The sequence below is a fragment of the Triticum aestivum genome, chromosome 6A, assembly GCF_018294505.1.
Source record: "Triticum aestivum cultivar Chinese Spring chromosome 6A, IWGSC CS RefSeq v2.1, whole genome shotgun sequence".
Classification (NCBI taxonomy): domain Eukaryota; kingdom Viridiplantae; phylum Streptophyta; class Magnoliopsida; order Poales; family Poaceae; genus Triticum; species Triticum aestivum.
Window position 1 is genome coordinate 259153692 of NC_057809.1, and position 13844 is coordinate 259167535.

A 13844-nucleotide genomic window follows, 5' to 3' on the forward strand; every position below is an offset into this window, starting at 1 on the left:
TCGAATCTGTAAATTTGGGTTGAATACTCTACCCTCGAAAACTGTTGTGATCCCCTATACTTGTGGGTTATCAAGACCTTTTTCTGGCGCCGCTGCCGGGGAGCATAGCTATATTTGTTGAGTCACTTGGGATTATTATCATATTATCACTAAGAAGAATCTGAAGGATGCTAAGACTAAGATATTTCCCTCAAAGATGAGGGGAGGTAAGGAACTGCCATCCAGTTCTGCTTTATATTCACCTTCTGTTATAAGTAAACTTGCGCCACCACCACATGCTATTAATTCTGATGTGTCGCAAGTTATTGATGACGCTACTTATGCTATGGATAATGCTTATGATGATGCTAGTACCTTGCTTGTTAATGATGATGTGCCACTTGGTGAATTTCTTGATAAACAAATTGCTAGAGTTATACAACATGATGTTGTTGAATCTGATGATGAGCTTGAAACTGAATCTCCTGAAACACCTACTAGAACTAGCCTTCCTAGATATGAATTGCCTAAGGTACCACAAGGTTATGTTATGAGTGAAGAAACAACTAGAGATATTCTTGCTTGCAATGATAGAGATAATCTAGAAAATTACTATGCAAGTATAAAGAAAAATCTCTGAATGCTACAATGAAATGTGATCCTAAGTTTTCTACTTCATCTATCTTTATTAATGATAAGGATTATGAATTCTCTATCGAACCAGAGTTAATTACTTTGGTTGAATCTGATCCTTTCCATGGTTATGAAACTGGAACTGTTGTGGCACATCTTACTAAGTTGAATGACATAGCCACCCTTTTTACTCATGATGAGAAAACTCGCTATTACTTTATTCTCAACTTATTTGCTTTCTCGTTAAAGGGTGATGCTAAATCTTGGTACAATACTCTTGCTCCTGGTTGTGTGCGTAGTCCCCATGATATGATTTATTATGTCTTTGAAAAATATTTTCCTGCTCATAAGAAACAAGTTGCCTTACATGAAATATTTAACTTTGTGCAAATTAAAGAAGATAGTCTCCCACAAGCTTGGGGGAGGCTTTGACAATTACTTAATGCTTTGCCTGATCATCCTGTTAAGAAAAATGAAATACTTGATATCTTCTATAATGGACTAACCAATGCTTCTAGGGACTTCCTAGATAGTTGTGCTGGTTGTGTTTTCAGGGAACGAACTGTTGGCCAAGCTGAAGAATTATTGAATAATATATTGAAAAATTATGATGATTGGATTCTTCCTGAACCACCGGCTAAACCCACTCTGAAGAAGAGGGGTATATTATATCCCAGTCCTGAAGATATGCAAGAGGCAAAGAAATCTATGAAGGAAAAAGGTATTAAAGCCGAGGATGTTAAAATTTTACCTCCTATTGAAGAAATACATGGGCTTAATACACCACCACTTCCTAAGGTGGTAGAGGTAAATTATCTTATGAAGTTCAATGATAATGACAATCCTCACAATATGCATCCTAGTCAATGTCTTTATGAGTTTGAAAACTATATAAGAAAACAAGATCACTTCAATGCAAATGTTATGAAACAATTGAAATAAAATTCTGATATGATTGCTCGCTTGAGTGACTTGTTATTTAGAATATCAAATGATGTTAGAGGTGTTGGAAAGCATGCTTCTATGGTTCAAACTCAGTTAGAACAAGTTGCTAAATCTCAAAGAGAATTACTTGCTGAATGAATCATAATATGCATGACTTTGCTGTTAGAGTTGCAACTAGAGGAGGTAAAATGACTCAGGAACCACTTTATCCTGAGGGACACCCAAAAAGAATTGAACAAGATTCACAAGGAGCCAACACTAGGGCACCTAGTCCTTCTAGAAAGAAAAATAAAAAGAAGAATGATAGGACTCTACATGCTCCTAGTGAACCTGAAATAGAAAAACCTCCTGACAATGATACTGAAGTTTCTATCTCTGATGCTGAAACCCAGTCTGGTAATGAACACTCACCTAGTGATAATGAAAAAGATAATGCTAATGTTCATGAAGATATCCAACCAAATAATAAAGAACCAGACAATGATGTTGAGATAGAACCACCTGTTGATCTTGATAACCCACAAGCTACGAATAAAAGGTATGATAAAAGAGACTTTGTGGCTAGAAAACACGGTAAAGAAAGAGAACCGTGGGTTCAAAAACCTATGCCTTTTCCATCTAAGTCAACTAAAAAGAATGATGATGAAGAATTTGAACGCTTTGCTGAAATGTTGAGGCCATTCTTTTTGCGTACTCGCTTGACTAATATCTTGAAAATGCCTCCTTATGCAAAGTATATGAAAGACATCATCACTAATAAGTAAAAAATACCGGAAGCTGAAATCTCCACTATGCTTACTAATTACAATTTTAAAGATGGAGTCCCTAAAAAACTTGGAGATCTGGAAATACCAACTATACCATGCTCTATCAAAAAGAATTATGTGAAAACTGCTTTGTGTGATTTAGGAGCTGGTGTTAGTGTTATGCCTTTCTATTTATACAAAAGACTTGATTTGAATAAACTCACGCCTACTGAAATATCTTTGCAAATGGCTGAAAAATCAACTGCCATACCTATCGGTATCTGTGAGGATGTGCCCGTTGTTGTTGCTAATGTTACTATTTTGACTTTGTTATACTTGAGATGCCCGAGGACGACAATATGTCGATTATCCTTGGTAGAGCCTTCTTGAATACTGCAGGGGCTGTTATTGATTGCAATAAAAGCAAGGTCACTTTTCATATTATTAATGGTAATGAGCAAACTATGCACTTTCCGAAGAAACAATTCCAAGTGATTGGTATTAATGTTATTGAAAAATCTCTGACAATCACTATTGGAAGTTTTCAAATACCTCTACCTACTGTCAAAAATAAATATGAAATGCTTATTGTTGGGGAAATGCATATCCCCATTGAGTTAACCTAGTGATTTACGAAAGTTCTTCGGTTTCATGCTAATCGAAAGTGGTTGTTAATAAGACTTGATCAACCTTATTAATGGATCATTTCTGAACGGTATGTAGTTGATGAATTTAGTAAACACTACCTTCTGTCCCCACTTTTTATTCTCTGTTTTTATTAGTTAAATAAAATAAAATTCCATGTTTTGTTTGTATTCCGATTTTCCCGTGCAATAAAAAATGACCCAAAAATAAAAGTTCTCAGAATGCCCTGAAAATTTAATACGATTTTTTTCTGAATATTTGAGAATTTTTGGTGCAATAAACATCAGAGGGAGGTGCACCAGGTGGGCACAACTCACCTGGGTGCACCAGCACCCCCAAGCGCGCCCTGGTGGGTTGTGGTCCCCATGCGGGCCCTCTCACTTATCTCTTTATACCACATCATCACCTACCTCCAGAAAAAAAAATCTCCATTGCTCTCTCTCCCGTGTTCTTGCTCTGAAACCCGCGGATTTCGATCTCTTTGCTCAAAGCTCCGTTTCCGAAACTGTTTTGGGGGATTGTTACCTGGTATGTGACTCCACCATTTGTCCAATTAGTTTTTGTTTTAGTGGTTTATATTTTGAATAATTAGCTACTCTTGGTGTTGCTGTAGATGAGCTTGCATGTTGAATTCTTAGTGTTCTAAATAGTTTGAATGCTTGCTTTGGCCTCTATGTATCCCTAGGAGTGGTTGCTATCAATCTTACAAAGTTTTGTTGACAAATTTTTGTCACCCAATTTTTTTCAGAAAATTGTATGCGGACATGATGAACTTGTTTGGAAGGAGTTCCTCAAGGAGGCGATCCTCGGGGGCATCCTCTAGTGACAGCTCTGCTCGCCGGTCATATGTTGAACCAAGTGATAGTTCCACTCGAGATGCCGCCACCAAAACATGCTTATGGCCTTGCGATGAGTATATGATATGTGTGGGCATTAAAGAAGAATTTGAGCAATATATTCACAATGCTGGTCTCGGTCCCTACCTTTCAGATAAGTGTGAACAACACCACCTTCTCACTGAATCATTTGTTAAAGGGTTTAAATTATTTCCCCATGAGTCTAGGGTGTCGTTTATGCTTTATGATAACCCATTTACTATATCACTAGAGAATTTTGCTTACCACCGCAAACTCTCGTATTGGGGCTTGCTTGACGAACTGTCAAAGGCTGAGTACCAAACATTCTTGACTAGTCTTGGTTACGGTCAGAACAGAGGAGTGACACAAGGTAGAATAAAGAGCATTCATTTTCCCGCAATTTAGTACTTTGCATTATTTAATGGGAAATGTATAGTTGGCAAGCAAGACTGTAGTACACTCTGTGCTCCAGACTTGAGCCTCATCCACACCGCTCTCACCGTGAAAGGAATTATAACCTTGGAGCGATTGTTGCACGCAGACTTCAGCATAACGCTAACAGTGGATATTTATATGGTGGAATATATGCTATGGTTTTAGCACGTGGGCTGGGTGTTGCACCATTGCCCTTTGATCCTATCCTACCCATGCAGTATTTAGATTTTTCCACCCTAAAAGAACATAAGATTCTCAAGGGAAAGGTTGACAACTTCACTTATAATTTGCTATTTAACCAAACATCTGTTGTGCACACATATTTGCCCGCGCCTGCTCTTTTTGATTATCACAACAAAGGAAGATATTTTGTTCTTGAGAGCGAGGCCCGAGCTCACAATGTAGCAGTGGAGGCAGCACGACAGGCCGAGGCATCCGCACCAAGATCCTCCATGAGCTACCATGCCAACTACTATCCGGACTATTGACCGATTACCAAGTTAGGCCAAAAGCCTAAGCTTGGGGGAGTACATGTTTCTCACTGACATTACATTCATGTCCACTTATTCATCTTGTCGGTGTTCACACTTTTTCATTGTATCATCCATGCTTAGATTTATTTTTCTTGCTTTCTTCTTGTGTGTTTGAAAAACTTTAGAAAAACCAAAAAAATTAGTTGTAGTAGTTTACTTTCTATGCATGCTTAGTTGTAGTATTAAAAATAAAATCCAAAAAGATTTCCTTGTTCTTCTTTTGCTTGTTGGGAGCTTTCCCGTGTAAATAGTTTTTCTCATTTTTTCTTTTCCCTTTTATTTGCTTGTTCAAGAAAACCAAAAACTCCAAAAATATTTCAGTGTGTTTCTCTGAATTTGTTTTCCTTTTATTCAAGTTGTACCGAGGAGAAGACCACGATGAAAATGTTGAGAGGCTCTCAGATGAATAACTGTTGGACTAATAAAGAGCACATTTTACCTTGTCTTCTCCTGTTGATTAAAATGTTTTGCAGATTCCAACTTAGTCCATGGCATTCTTGCACTATTATTATTTTCACATAGTTCAGTCGTGCAAGTGAAAGGCAATAATGATGATATTCGATGAACTGGCCGTGGCAGAGAGAAACTGCTATGAACTCGACTTGTTCTTTTTGTGTAAATATGTTTAACCTAGTGTCCATGATTCAGCCCATTTTGATTAAACATGTTTGCAATGACAATTAGGGATTATAGTTTCTCATGCCATGCATAAGTAGCTGGGAGTTGATAATGATTTATCTTGGATATCAACATAGCGTTAAAATGATTGTGATGTAGTATGATGATATGGTATCCTCCTCTGAATGTTCAAGTGGCTTGACTTGGTACATGTTCATGCATGTAGTTGAATCAAAACCAACATAGCCTCTATGATATTTATGTTCATGGTGTTCATATCATACTCATGCTAGTCTCCACTGTTACTTATGCATAATGCATGGTTATGATCGTTGTTGCTCTCTAGCCGGCCGCTTCTCAATCTAGATTGTTAGCCTTCGTCTGTACTAAGTGGGGATCCTGCTTGTACATCAAAACACTGAACCCAAAGTTATTCCAGATGTGTCCACCATATCTACCTATATGCAGTATTACCCTGCCGTCCTAAGTAAATTTGCATGTGCCACCTCTAGAAACTTCTAAAAATTATCCGTTTTGTGTGCCTGGATCGTTCATGGAACGACAAGAGGTAGTCGATATCTTCCATGCTAAGTAGGTTATTCTCAGGTCGAGTGTTTATTCACTCGCCATCGCACGAGAAAATGGCGGTAATAGGGTTGCCCAGTCCCAAACTGCAAAATACAAAAAAGAGTTAATCGCTCGAATAATCAAACAAAAACTCCCAATGGAGTCAAAACCTTTACTTTTATCGCTTGGGAACCGCCACTAGCCTGTTTAGCATGGGAGATATTGATAACTGATAGTCGTGAAGTAAATGAGAAGGGTGCATGTCTCAAAATAATCATTTATCTCTTTAAAACTTGAGCTCTGGCACCTCTGCAAATCACTGCTTCCCTCTGCGAAGGGACTATCTATTTACTTTTATGTTGTGTCATCACCTTCTTATACAAGCGCTAGAAACTGAGAGAGCACGGCTATCATGATTTATGCATTGTGTGTAGCTAATGTTGGGTGCATCATGACTGGATATTTTCTACCATGAATTACAATGTTTAATCGCTACTTGGACTATGGAGGTGCTCTGCATTTATGTTTTGTGGTCTCAGAAAGGGCTAGCGAGATACCACTATTGTCATATTATATCATGGTTGTTTTGACAACGTGTTGCCGTTTGAGATGTCTTATTATTGCTCGCTAGCTGATTGTGTCATTGATATGACCTAATATAATCTTTAAGACTTATTGTCGACATGGTTAGTTATAATGACGGCTGAAAACCTGGGTGCTGTTTAAGCTTATTTATGCAAACAAGAGCAAAAGAGTTCGTAAAAGTTTTTCCTTTTTTCACTTTTAGTTTATCAACTGAATTGCTTGAGGACAAGCAAAGGTTTAAGCTTGGGGAAGTTGATACGTCTCAAACATATCTACTTTTTCTAACGCTTTTCCTCTTGTTTTGGACTCTAATTTGCATGATTTGAATGAAACTAACCTCGGACTAACACTATTTTCAGTAGAGCTACCATGGTGTTGTTTTTGTGCAGAAATAAAAGTTCTCGAAATGGAACAAAACTTTGCAAGGAATTTTTATATAATATATAAGAATTTCTGGAGCCAAGACTTACTGGAGAGGGGCCCCTAGGTGGGGACAACCCACTAGGGCGCGCCCCTCTCCTGGCGCGCCCAGGTGGGTTGTCCCCACCTGGTGGCCCCGCAGACCCTGATTCTGATGCTATAAAATCCTATTTTCGTAGAAAAACATTAGGGAGAAAGAATTATCATGATCCATGAGACGGAGCTACCGCCAAGCCCTGTTCTTCCTCGGGAGGGCAGATTTGGAGTCCATTTGGGGCTCCGGAGAGGGGGATCTTCGTTCTTCATCATCAGCAACCCTTCTCCATCGCCAAATCCATGATGCTCCCCACCGGGGGTGAGTAATTCCTTTGTAGGCTCGCTGGTCGGTGAGGATTTGGATGAGATTCATCATGTAATCGAGTTAGTTTTGTTAGGGCTTGATCCCTAGTATCCACTATGTTCTAAGATTGATGTTGCTGTGAGTTTGCCATGCTTAATGCTTGTTACTTTGGGCGCGGGTGCCATGATTTCAGATCTGAAGCATTTATGTTATCACCATTATATTCATGTTCTAGATACGATCTTGCAAGTTATAGTCACCTACTACGTGTTATGATCCCGTAACCCCGGAGTGATAATAACCGGGACTTCTTCCTGTGATTACCGTAGTTTGAGGAGTTCATGTATTCACTATGTGTTAATGCTTTGTTCCAGTTCTCTATAAAAAGGAGGCATTAATATCCCTTAGTTTCCAATATGGACCCCACTGCCACGGGAGGGTAGGACAAAAGATGTCATGCAAGTTCTTTTAATAAAGCACGTATGACTATTTACGGAATACATGCCTACATTATATCGATGAACTGGAGCTAGTGCCGTATCGCCCTAGGTTAACTGTCACATGATGAATATCATCCAACAAGTCACCGATCCAATGCCTACGAATTTATCTTATATTGTTTCTGCTAAGTTACTACTACTATCATCACTGTTACACTTGCTACAAAATTACTGCTATCATTGTTACTGTTACTGTTGCTGCTGTCAGTATTATCAAAACTATCAAACTACTTTGCTACTGATCACTTTGCTATAGATAATTAATCTCCAGGTGTGGTTGAATTGACAACTCAGCTGCTAATACCTTCAAATATTCTTTGGCTCCCCTTCTGTCGAATCTATAAATTTGGGTTGAATACTCTACCCTCAAAAACTGTTGCGATCCCCTATACTTGTGGGTTATCGCTCATAGAGTTCAGTCAATTTCTTTAGTGACAGAGACGGAGATCTTCTGGTCTGTGAGGAATTTGCTCTGACTGAGGAGTTAGGAATTTGTTAGTGCAGATTGCCTACAAGTGAGAAACATGATAGCCCTACGGAATTTGATACTCAAATTTCCGACCGTTGCTGTGCTATGCGCCAACTATCCCAAAATATCTACCCACCTAATGGTCATATCATTGAAGGGCATTTATGTATTATCATGTCGGGCTGCTCCCTAGGCTATAAATAGATGTCCCCTACAACCACTAGCTGGTTGGCTGCTTCGAGAGAAACTGGCACTTGTCCTTGAGAGCATCCCATCCTTCAGGACTTTGAGAGAAAATCATCACGTGAGGAAAAATCCAAACCCAAACACCTACAAACCCAAAGTGATTGAGCATCACTGAATAGACTGTTCATGTGTGGAACCGACGCTTGTTACATTTGAGGATTGTGCATCCTCCAGACAGTTAGGCGTCATGGTCTAGAGCATCCAAGAGGAAATTGTGGATCACCGAGTGACCGAGTCTATGAAGGTTTGGAAGTCACCTGAAGACTTACCACGAGTGATTGGTCGAGGTCTGTGTGACCTTAGATCAAGGAGAATATGGTGAGGATTGTGTGTCCGGGACTGTGTGTCCTCAGGTTTAAATACCTAGCTGGTCCAACCAGACGTACAACTGTCACAACAGTTGGAATTGGTCTACCAATCACTGTCTTCAGCAAGCTACTGGTTCTATTTCCTCAACCCTTTCATTTCCTCGTTACTATTTGAAGACTTTGTCTGAAGACTTTCTCAATTTCCTCAATCCTAATTCTTCAGTCACTTTGTCTTTAGTCTGCGTATCTTGTGTTTACGCTACTTGTACTCTTTGCTTGTTTTCATTTCATCATGATGACTATGCTGCTACTCTGTTATGCTTGCATCTAAGTACTTATTCCGCTGCTAAGTAGTTCGTTGCTTAGGAATTTCCTCACCCTGAAATTCCTCAGCGGAAAATTTGTAAAAATCGCCTATTCACCCCCCTCTAGTCGATATAACGCACTTTCAATAATGTCTCAATTTTGTGCAAGCATAATATAAACAAAGGCATAATTTTCCAAAATATGTATACCTTATATTGGCATCCAATAAGCGTCAGCTCAAATATGTAATAGCATGCTCTTTTCCTTTGATTCCTAGAGTCAAAACAACACCAATTACACCTTCCTCCACTGCAATGTAAAGCTTAAAGGGCTCCCTATGCTTGGCCACTTTCATCACCGGAAGAGTGCACAAATAATTCTTGATCGTATCAAACGCTTCTTGCTGTTTTGCCCCCCAAGTAAAATCAACATCATTATTTAACCAAAGAATAGGAGTGAATGCATCAACCTTCCCTGACAAATTAGCCATGAACCTTCTCAAATAATTGACCTTTTGAAGGAACCTTTGCATATCTCTCTTGCATGTTGGAGACTCCGCTTTTTGTATGGCTTCTATCTTTTTGGGATCAATCTCTATGCCATCTTCATGAATAATGAAACCTAAAAACTTGCCAATCAACACATCGTATGCACATTTCAAAAGATTCATTTTTAGTCCATACTTTTTCATTCCTTCAAAAGCTAAGCGCAAATTGCCTATGTGAGATTCAAAACCATCCAATTTGACAACAATATCATCAATATAGACGTCATGTATAACACCGAGTAAATCTTGAAAAACTAAATTCATAGCCCTTTGATGTGTGGCGATGGCATTCTTTAATCCAAAGGTCATCAGGGTTCACTCAAATAAACCAAGGAAATTAGGGCATCGAAAAGTTGTTTTGGACATGTCCTCTTCAACCATAAAAATCTGGTTATACCCTGCATGACCATCAAGAAAGCTAATGACCTCATGTCCAGAAGCATCATTAATAAACATATCAGCTATGGGCATGGGATACTCATCTTTGGGTGTAGCTCTATTTAAATCTCTGAAATCAATGCACACCCTCAATTTGCTGAAGCCTTTCTTCTCCACTAGTACAATGTTAGAAATCCACTCAGCATGCCTGCTAGGTCTAGTAAATTTAGCTTTAAGAAAACTATTGATCTCTTCCTTGATCTAGTCATATGTTTTTGGATTAAATTTTCTGGCTGACTGCTTGTATGGTCTAAAACCGGCCTTTATAGGTAACCGATGCTCTACTAGCACTCGACTTAAACCCGACATATCATGATATTCCCATGCAAAGCAACAAACATACTATTTCAATAGCTCGGTTAACTTAGCTTTATAATCAGCTCTCAAGTTTTTGTTTACAAACCTCGGCCTAGGAATTGAACCATCTCCAATATCTATCTCCTCTAAAGGATCAACCGACATAAAACCTTGTCCTAATTTATCCATATCATCTAACTCTTCTATAGACTCATACATATCGTTCTCATTGGACCGATATTCCACAAGACGCTTGTGTAACCACTCTAAGTTAGAATCCATTTAAATACATAGTACCTTGGAGCCGATTACCACCAGCTTTAAAGAAACGGGCACGAAACCACTTGTTGGAGCTTTAAGAAAAACAAATCCCGATAAGTCACGCCCCGTCAAGCATGTAGCATTGGGATGTTTCCAATCCAATGATGCATTGACCAAAGCAACATAAGCCAAATTATCTGCATGAATGACTTCCACTTCATCATCAACCCACTAAATTAAAAACTGGTGCATAGTAGATGGCACACATTAGTTTGCATGAACCCAATCGCAACCTAATATCACATTGTAGTTATCTTGCACCTCGACGACAAAGAATGCGGTAGCCAAAGTTTTGCTTCCCACCATAAGCTCCACATGCATTACACCTTTGGCTTCAGTTTTCTCTTTGCCTAAAATCCATTAAGCACCTTATTGGTCTTTCTTAACACTTCATCATGTAGCACCAATTTTTTGAAGACCAAATATGGCATAAGATTCACCACAACACCAACATCAACAAGCATTCTAGCAACCGACAATCCATTAATGTGACCTTGAAGGAACAATGGCTTCAAGTGTGTCACCAGTTCTTTTGGCTTCTCAAATATAGCATTTTTAGGACCAAAATCCAACTGAGCTACTTCCCCTTCTTCATCTATAGCACGAAATTCAGCGGGTAAGTAATACACCATATTAATATCCATAGCTTCATGAACTGGTGTAGATCCATAATCCAGAATATCATCTCCATCCTCAAGCATGTCCATGGACTCTGAAATATCTCCAAGTGAAGAGGAAGTAATATGTGAAGTGGACGATGTAATAGCGGCCTCATCATCCTTCGTTGGTTGTGTAGGTGCTGCTATAACCAATGCAGAAGTTGTTATGTTTTCTTTTTGCTTAGGCTTCCACACTTGTTTTGTGGGCATCATGGGATGGGTTTCATCGAACAATTTATCCCTTTGCTTCTCCGCTTCTTGTTCCACCGTCTTGTGGCTCCTCATGCGCAACAATCTCCTTTTTTTGAGTAAAATGCATCATAGGTCCTAAAACTATTGGAGGCGTGTCAGTTTAGTCGTCCTATAACTTTGAAACTATAGTTTTTGGTCCTAAAACTATTGAAGTTGTGTCACTTTAGTCCTATAACTTCGAAACTATAGTTTTGGGTCCCAAAAATATTGGAGGTGTGTCAGTTCAGTTCTATAACTTCGAAACTACAATTTTGGATCCCAAAACTAAGTTTGTTAAGCTTGCATGGCCAACATCTATGGTGAATTTTTTCAAATGAGGCCTTTATATGTGTTTACTTCCCCAAAAGTTATCCATACACTTCCATGGCGCAATGTTTGTTGCAACCTGCACACACACCACCTGCATGGCCATGAGCTACAAGGCATCCTTGCTAAGAGATTTGGCACAGCCAATGGGGAGACCTTGATCCAGTCAGCATGGAGGATGACATACCCCTCTCCCTCAACGCGGCCGCCGGGAGATCCCGAGCCAATAGGCACAATCCCACCTCTATCTCACATGACATCGTCGTTTCCCTACACCCTTCCCATAGGGATCGTCGTGTAGGTTATTGATTGGGATAAGCATGACCATAAGTGGGGAACTGCTGTTACTGTTGGACGATGCAGAGGAGTGTGCAGAAACCACGAAGCTGTCGCAAAGGACAACAAGAGTGACGCAGCCCCAGCAGTAGCCACAGGTGAGTAGCAATTGTACATTGTTCAATGTACCATTCTACTACTGCGAAGTGAGGCTGACACTACTGGAGGAATGCCAAGTAGTGGCGGGCACAAAAGGCCAGCAATAATGAGCAAGCCTCTTTGGGCAGCCCGCCACTGACCTCCTGCCACTGCTAAGGGGGCATCTGTGGCGGGTGCCCTCTCGCCACTAGTAGGTCCCTAATAGTGGCAAGTGGCGCAACCTATCCATGAGTGTTGTCCATCTTGTAGCAGTGGCAGGTACCATACCTATGGTGGGTGAGGCTCCCCGCACGCCAGTATCATGTGAAGTACGAGCGGCCGGCTTTTGTTAGTTCCCGCCACTAATTGATCACTAGGTTAGAATAAAAAACACTGCCATGGTAGCGTATATTATGCTACCACAACAACATTAGCTCATGCAAATAGGGGACAATTATCAATTAAATGCAAGCAAATCAGGAATAAAACTAGTGGTAATCACTAAAAATAAAGAACGAGAAGTACATTAAGAATAAATGAGCTACACAAAATACATGGTCATCAACTACATAGTGCATCAAGCCAAATATGTTTAGTCACGGTTACAGTTTTGCCCACTGCAATGCGCTAGGTAAGGCTATTTTGTTGGTTGTACGCATCTTCTTCGGGGTTATTATAGAATAGGACGGACGAGAAGCAGACCTCCTTGTTTATGATAGCCGCTAACTTGACTTGTAGTTCTTCGAGCACTAAGCTAGCTTCGAGCTGATTGTTTTGTACTTGTTGACCTCATTTGAGGATTTTATCATGCTGATTTAACATTTCGCGGACCGTATGAACTCGTTGATTTGAGTGCAGGTGTGAAAGCCACAGGTCATACTAGTGGGTGGTTGTTGCATACAAGATAGAGTGTTCCATTTGAAGGCAATCATTTTCTTTCCACTTCCTTTGTAGTTTTTCTCAAACATGTGGCCTCCTGTAGTATTCCAATCAAAAAGACAATCATCGAGAAGGTCCTTCAGTAGGGACCAGTCTTTTCCCGGGATCTTCGTGGAATCCAGCAAGTAACAATTGCACCTTTACGGTCTTAGCACTAGGAGAACCCAATGGTTGCTGCACAAAACAGAATAAAACATATCGCGCGATCATGACAAAGTTAAATTTTTTGAGACGTGACAACATATATGAAGGGAAAGTTACAAAAGTGAAAGCGTAAAGCCAAAGAAGGACGTACATGGGTCGGTACAACATGAGGAGAAATATGTTAAGCTTGTTCGATTACATGAAATCCAGAAGGTAGCTCTTCATGCACCGCCCCCTTCCTCATTTTTAGGTTTTACTCGTTCATGAGATAAGGGTCGGCTATGGCAGCATCGAAAATTTTCTTGCTTCTTACCTCAGTGGCTTGAAAAAGTGCCCATAGCCTCATTAGACAAGTTTCAATACTGTAGAATCTGGGTATATAGAAGATCTCTTTG